The sequence below is a fragment of the Silene latifolia genome, chromosome Y, assembly GCF_048544455.1.
Source record: "Silene latifolia isolate original U9 population chromosome Y, ASM4854445v1, whole genome shotgun sequence".
NCBI classification, from domain to species: Eukaryota; Viridiplantae; Streptophyta; class Magnoliopsida; order Caryophyllales; family Caryophyllaceae; genus Silene; species Silene latifolia.
In genome coordinates, this window is record NC_133538.1 from 15673276 (window position 1) to 15681471 (window position 8196).

General features: G+C 43.2%; 1 non-coding gene across 1 annotated transcript; it reads right to left on the reverse strand.

The window, feature by feature from the left end:
- Window positions 1–7843: 7843 nt before the first annotated feature.
- On the reverse strand, window positions 7844–7950 carry LOC141636776 (small nucleolar RNA R71). Its single transcript, XR_012541362.1, has one exon. It is a non-coding gene; the product is annotated as a small nucleolar RNA R71 (small nucleolar RNA).
- Window positions 7951–8196: the final 246 nt, after the last annotated feature.

Sequence of the window (8196 nt, forward strand, 5' to 3'; positions counted from 1 at the left end):
ACTCGCATTAATGAGAAATATACCACAAAAACTACACAAAACTAGCTTGACACGCATGCTTAATTTGGGTGTAGTTAATGGGTCAAAAGGCTAAGTTTGGCTAATGTGGAGTTAAATGGGTGAAAATAAAAGAAAGGGAAAATTGCAAGCACATCCCTGCATGTGACACCGACCACAAACTCGAATGTATGCAAGCAAAAAGCAATCGAATTTCATAAAAGTGTAAAGTGATGAACATGTTATGCAAGGAGTATACTACTCTCAATTCCTACATGAACTGGTCATGAATGATACCAGTTATACGACTCTAATAACTTAGAAATTTTAAGGTAGTTTGCCAATTTTTAAGGTCGAGTCTATATGATTAGCTTTATTTTTAACATTAACTCGTAGACTATGCGCATGACAAAGCTAATAACTGCCAATTAGATGCAAGGCTTAAGTGAAATGACAAGTTACAGTGCAAAATCATCACAGACATATACAGTGCCAATTAGATGCAAGGCTTAAGTGAAATGACAAGTTAAGTGAAATGAAACGTGATATTTTTGGATTTTTTAATTTTTTGTGAGTTTTTCATTTTTTTGAAATAAAATACGATTCAAACAAGAAAATAAACGTGAGTGCAAAACAAATCCAAATGCAGACTCAAAGGATGCAATACCCTCCCCAAACCAAAATGGACAATGCCCTCGTTGTCCTCCAGCATACACCAACAGTATATATACGGGGAACGGGATAAAACAGCCAATAAATGAAAGAAAAAATAAATAAATAAAGGAGATGAAAAATAAATAAAAGCAAAAATATATACAAAATATACGAACTTCCCCAAACCAGCCAGAAAACTGCGGAAGTGAGTAGACCAGCAGCTACTCGTCGACCTCCTCCTCTTCTCCAACCACCGTGTAGTCAGTATCTCGCTTCTGCTCCCGTCTCCTCCTCTCCTTAGCTCTAGCTCTCTCCTCCTGCTCAGCTGTGTCCGCCTCGCTCTCTGGCTGCGGGTAACCCTTCGCCGGGAACCGGTAGAAAGAAGGGTGTTGCCAACTCTCAGGAACGGGACGTCCTCTCCTCATGTGATCCTCGTACACAGGGAACAAGGCAAATGCCTGGCCCCGCTCTATACGAGCTACTCGACTGCACAGCTCAAGGAGCAAACCGTCACGACGCCCTTGGTCCACGACTTCAGGCGCCACAAAGGGAGTAGGAGGAACAAAAGTAGCCGGCAAAGCCAGCTGTGTAACAGAAGGAGTAGGGATAGGGGTCGGTGTAGGCGTGAGTGTGGAAGTCTGCCCAGCCTCAGTCGGTGTGGACCCCTCTCCAGTCTCAGGTCTCTTTCGCTTCTAAGAAGCGGAAGTAGTGGGAGGAGCGAGTGTGAGGTGGTAGGAAGGTTGAGGTGGAGGTAACCTACCTGACACGGTGGTCAAAGGTGAAAGACGGGATTGGTCGGGAAACGGTAAGGTCACGGACTCGGAACCACAGATCTTCCAAGTCCGCTGATCCTTAGCTAACCAAACCATCGCCTGCATGCCGTTAATCTCTAAGTCCGCTTCCTTATCTAAGTGTGTCAAGCCTCGGGGAAAGTCAGTGAAGAGAGAACGGGCGAGGTAGGAGGCTATGCCTCTACAGGAAATCGGGCCCATCTTCTTCTGCCCGACAGCACTAAAATGCTGAGCTGTCAAGTAAGCAATGTTAAGAACAAAGGGGCCAGCGCTATCAATGTTTAAATAGCCCTCTAAAATAGACAACTCAACATTGTTAATGTTGTTAGGCTCCTTACAGCCAAAAATCATCCCGCCAAGGAGACGGAGAAAGTAACGGGCCGGGGGAAGGTGAACGTGAGCCATCTTCTGCTGGTCATAGGGAGTCTGTGCCAAAGTAGGCCAAAGTAAGCGCAGGACCTTCCGAGGAGGGTCCTGATGGCCGTCAGAAGACAAACCTAACCGCCTCCCAAACTCAGCAAAGGTCCAAAAGTGGTCTGGTTAAACAGTCTAAAGGAGACACAAGAGCTCTCTAGGTCAGTGTCATATGCACCAGCCGAGAAGGTGAAAGAGCTAAAAAACTCAAAGGGTCAGCTGCTCGTAGGTCACTGCTTGCATTGTGGTCAACCCGATCATCCCCGTCCCATTTAAAATTTCGGATACAGGCTCGTAAGTCCCCAGTCTCTCAAGTGAAGTCCAACACAAAAACTTAGTAGAAGTAATGTCACAGTGCATTAAATTTTTAAAACGTTTACGATGAATCGAGTTCACGAAACGTACCTCAGGAAGCGAGTCCAAGGAATCGTCTGCTCGGAACGTGGCAACAGTACGTCTAGCAGTAGGGGCTCCTCGACCCCATCCCCGTCTAGTAGTACCCAAAGAAGAAGAAGCCAGTCCAGGAGCGCGGCATGTGACTGGTCGAGGCACTAAAGCTGGCGAGAAAGCAGCTGCGACAGCAGGTGATGACGCAGCAGGGGTCGTCACCGTGGAAGGGACAGAAACTGCAGTGGTAGCAGCGGCAGTAACAGTGACAGAGCTAGTGACAGTGGCAGCAATAGGACCACTGTCTCAGAAAGGGATGGGGTAACAGTACAACTAGTAGAGGGCAAAGTGCTACTATCCATCCTAACAATCAAATAAGTACCTTAATTAGTCAATTAAATAATTACAATATGGTTTTCCCCAAATTTAATAAAAATTTCAAAACCCTAGCCCTAATTAAGGTCGAAAACGATCAATTAAACAACAAGAATCAAAGGGAAAGACTTAATTGATTGATTACCCACAGAAAAATGCAAAAGAATCGACAAAAACACAAGAAATTAGTCGGATTAAAACCCGAATTTCGCAAACCCTAAATCCCTAATTAAAACACAACAATCACGAATTTGAAGGGGAGAGTAGAGGGCTATTGTCGATAATAAGGTAATAAACACAATGTGGGTGTTGAATTCGGTAAAGGGGAAGAACAATGGAGGATTGAGGGATTTTTTTGTGTTTCTCGCACAAAAAAAGGGAGATGAATAATTAGAATGAAAATAGAAGGGAAAATAAAGGACTCCCTGCGTGTTATAAGCCATAGTCACTCGATCGAGTGATTTGAAATCACTCGATCGAGAACTTCCTCCTTCATTCTGCTCGATCGAGTAAAACACCTCTCGATCGAGAACTCCTCTTTTTGGACCATTCGATTGAGGACTTGAACCTGTTCGATCGAAGACTTTGTCTTGGCATTTCTCTCGATCGAGTATAAAAAGTACTCGATCAAGTTGTTTTCCTTTGGCACGCATCCCAATGCAGTGGTATCTTCCCCAAACCTGCATAAAAACACAGAAAAATGCTTCCCGCAAATACCAGACACAAAATATGCAGTCTATATTCGGTCTTATGCTAAAACTAACTACGCTATTGTCTAACAGTCTAAAACACAGATAAAAGTGTCTAACAGAAATTCAAATTAAAAAGTTTTACAACGGGTCATTCCCCGCTCATCTTCCAAAACACTGTAACAGCCCAAAAGAGGGCTTCTGACTGGAGGCGGTCCCTTCAGCATCCCGAACCGTCCTCTTGGATCGCCATGAGCTTGAACTTAAACTGATTGAAGAAGAATAGTTCGCGTCCACATACGCCTTCACTTTCTTCTTTCCTCTAGCATCCATACTGGCAGTGGCATTTACATCATTCCCATCACTTAACTTGACTTTCATTGCACCTTGACCGACAGAATCTTCAGTATCCACTCTGTTTGTACCTGCAGCAAGGAAAACAACAGAATGGTCCACCGTATTGCTCTCAGTCTGAGGCGTCGTTGTCACTATAGCTGCACAAAACTCAATGTCATCAGCTGGAGAGTCTATGAATGGGTCACTAGAGGGTAGGGCATTGCAAGGTTGAACTTGCATAGGGGCCCTACGTGCTTTGGACTGATAAAATGTCAGCTCCTCATCGCCTACCTGGAAGGTAAGGGTCTTCCCCCCACGACAACGATTACCGCGCGAGCAGTAAATAAGAATGGCCATCCTAATATAATAGGAGTGTAAGAATATTCAGGTATATCTAAGACCACAAAATCGGCGGGAATAAAGAATCTCCCAATCTTCACAGGTATGTCCTCTAAGACATCTAGTGGCCGTGATATAGTACGGTCGACCATCTGAACAGTCATGTTGGTACAGTGAAATTTGGTCAAACCCAGTCTCTTAGCGAGAGACAGTGGTAAGACACTTACGCTAGCTCCTAAGTCAATGAGCACATTATCAATTAAGTGGGTCCCTATATGGCATGGAATCGAAAAGCTACCCGGGTCAGATTGTTTGGGTGGTGTCTTATTCTGAACTAAGGCGGATACTACTCTAGTCAAAGCTACCGTTTCGTGATCAGTAATATGCCTCTTACTCATTAATATTTCTTTCATAAATTTCATGTAAGAGGGTACCTGGGTAAGCAGTTCGGCGAAAAGAACGTTAACATGAAGGCTCTTCAGGATATCAGCAAATTTCCCGAACTGTTGTTCGGCCTTCTTGTTATGCAATCGTCTCGGAAAAGGAACCGTGATAGGAATTTCCAACCCCTTTTTTCTTTCTGCCAACGTCTCAACACGATCATCATCTTTCATACTCGATCAACCCCTTTTTCCTCTCGATCGAGTACCTTCATCAACAATATCCTTCGATCGAGCATTTTCCTGCCCTCAATCGAAGTCTTCATTATCAGCTCTACTCGATCGAACAACCATTTCACTCGATCGAGTAGTTTCTTCAGCATTTCCTCTCGATCGACCACGTGAAATGTGTCGATCGAGTACTTTTCTCAGGTTCAGCATAGTTTCGTCCAATGACGACTGTTCACGCTCTGCAACAGTAGGTTCCGGGTCTGATTTGTCCTCATCAGTTGACATTTTAGGTCCTTCATAGGAAAGATCGCTCCTCAAATTAATCAGATTCACCATCTCATGTTGGTTCTTATCAGGTTGAGATGGTAAATGACCCGGCTTCCTTGAAGATTGAATAGTGGCAAGTTGAGCTATTTGAGACTCGAGTGACTTGATCAAAGGATCTTTTTGTTGGTGACTCTTCTGCAACTGGATTGTCAATGACTGAATCATTGACTTCAACTCAGCCATTTCACTTATACCACTGGAGGAAGCACCTTTTTGCAGCGGTGAAAAGGATAGAGGCTTTTGAAAGCCTTATTGAGCTTTATGAGGAGGAATGTAAGGTTGCTGCTGCTGCGGTGGAGCGGTGGGATTCAATACATTCCGACTAGTCCATCTCAAATTAGGATGGACTCCACTCTGATTGTTATAATAAGAGCCTTCTTGCCTATATTGCTGAAAGGCAAGCACCTGCTCCTTCTCAGTTAAACAGTCAACAGCAGTGTGACCGTCAGTACTACCGCACCTCTCACATGAAATGGCTTCTTGTCTAGTCAACAAGTGAACCGTTTGTTGATCACCAGTATTCTACAACTCTAGCTTATCAAAACGGGCATTCATGTCTTCCAGCTGAGGCACAACTGCACTATCAATAGAAGAAACAGTTCGAATACCTCCTCTCGGGTTCCCATACTCAGCACAATGGGTAGCCATCTCCTCTATAATTCCCCATCCCTTGTCATCATCATTATTCTTCTGAAATCGCCTGTTTCATGAGGCGTCCTGATGTGTGTCTTTTATATGATGTTTTACACCCTATTTTACACGCATTTGAGAGCTAATTTATGTAGTTTAAGGCTACTATTTGCCCCATTTCGTCTACTTTCGTATTTTTATGTAATATTGCAGGTTTATGCGGAAATGAGTAGATATTGAGCTAAATCCGTCCCCGAGTATCTTGCACTGCATTTGACATGAAGTATTTACTTAAGGAACGAGCTTGGTGCGCATTTCAAGGCCCGAAAGACAAATCCACGAGAAGTTAGAAGTCAAGAATCAGCTAAAGCAGTCGATCGACCAACCCACGACTTCCAGTAGCTACTGTTCAGCATAGACCAGTCGATCGACCAGTCCCATCAGTCGATCAACCAAACCGATACTTCAGACGTGAATTAAAAGATCGAGGAACTTGAAGCCCATTGTATTTTAGATTTTGGAAATAAGAGCTACGTTGTTTTCTATATAACGTAAGCTAGGCTTTCGGAATAAGGATCCAATTTTTATTCAAGTTTAGCATACAGTTCTTTAGGAAATAATTAGGGTTCGGAATATTGTTTCGCATTGGATTTTCGTTTATGCTATTAATCTTTCCGTTACAATTCCTCTGCAATTTCGGTATTCCTCTACTCTTATTTCAGTTCATCTTTATTGTGTTGATAGTATAGAAATTGATAGTTAGTTTCCCGAAGCCATAATTATCGTTTTATGCTAATCTTTTATTCCGTTAATTAAAGCATGAAATCAGTATTTTTAATTCTTAATATTATTTTTGTTTCCACTATAGTCATGAGTAGCTAATTTATTCGTGCTAGGATGTAGGGGATCTGTAGGATTAGGCGGCATTAGAATAGTGGCCTGAAATTGTGTGTCAGTCGATCGACTGCCATACTTGGTCGATCGACTGACCACGTGAGGTGTTACCTTCGTTTTAATTGTTTTAATTTCTATATTTGACGAATCGAGTGCACGCGACTAGTTGAATGTTTAGGATATGACCGACCCATTAGATCGAAAGATAGGGAAGGTTGATTGACCATCAATTAAAATGACTAAACTATGCTGAGATCGGAAGATAGGTAAAGTTTAGGTTTTTAGTCACTTTTCAGGACGAAAGCCAGTATTAGTGATATTAGGGACTTGTAATGAGATCGAAAGATGCTACTTGTTAAGAGTGGACCCGAGAGGACCTCTTGTTTCCCACCTCATGTGTTTGATTTAGACCTACTTAGTATGCTGCCGCCGAAACAGTAGTGAACCGACCATCCTAGTACCCCTTCTTTTTTCTGTTTTATCCGTCTATTTAGTTTATTGCCTTTAGCTATAGACCAAATCAATTCAACCCCCACATTCGTTACCTTAGACTAGAATTAGACAATTATTAATTACATTCGCCTCCTTGTGGTTCGACCATGTTACCACTAGCCTAGGTTAGTTTTAATAGGAAATATAAATATTATTTTTCGTACTCACAACGACGGGTATCAAATTTTGGCGCCGTTGCCGTGGAGGCAATTTTTCTAATTTTTAGTTTTTTTATTTTAGTCTGTTTCTTAGTCTAAGGGACATTCGTTCCTTAAACTATTCTCATATTCTTTTTGTAGTTTCCTCTTATGCGCAGGTCACAGGGTGGAGAATTAGTACCTTTCAATCCTGAGATTGAGAAGACCTTGCGTGAGTTGAGACGATCATCTAGGATACTGCCGACAGAGGAAGAGCTGAGTACTCTGTCTAGTTACTACGAGAACGAGCTATACGAGGAGGATCCACCTTCATCACCCATTTCTACTTCTTCAGCTCAGACAGTTACATCTCCAGAATTTCTAGTCATGGCTGAAGAAGCGAGTATAGCGAGTCACTCTGAGCCGACAGCCGCAAATCTATACAAGGGGTTCGAATTACCTGGAGCTGATAGGAAATTCGAACCGAAGCCTGCTTATATCAACTTGGTTAAGAGGAACCAATTCGGGGGAGCTGCAAATGAAGATGCAGCCAAGCATATGGAAATATTTATTGATTATTGCTGCTCTATACCCCCGCCGACCGGTGTGACCCAGGACCAGATAAAGGAGACCATGTTTATATTCTCACTCCGCGATGTCTTTGCAAGGGAGTGGTACGAGATCCGGACCGAGCTGCTAATGGGATCACCGACTGGAATTCTTTGGCCTTGGCATTCTACAAGAAGTACTTTTCTGCCTCGAAGACGAATGCTATTAGAGATCAAATCACGAGCTTTAAACAGGGGCCGGATGATAACTTTCATGAGGCATGGGTCCGTTTCAAGAAGCTGATGCGAACTATTCCGCATCATGGGTTTGAGAAGTGGAGCCTATCCAATCAGTTCTACAATGGGCTCTATGACGATCAGAGGGCTATCCTAGATGCGACAGCTAATGGCAGATTCCAGGAGAATACGGGGGAGACTAAGGGGTGGAAGATCATTGATGACTTGGCCACCCACAAAGCTGAGTATGGGAATTCCCGGGGAAATAAAAGGAGAGTCACGAATCTCCTTCTGTAGCTGCATTAGAAGCTCTCACGGCGAGATTTGACAAGTACGAG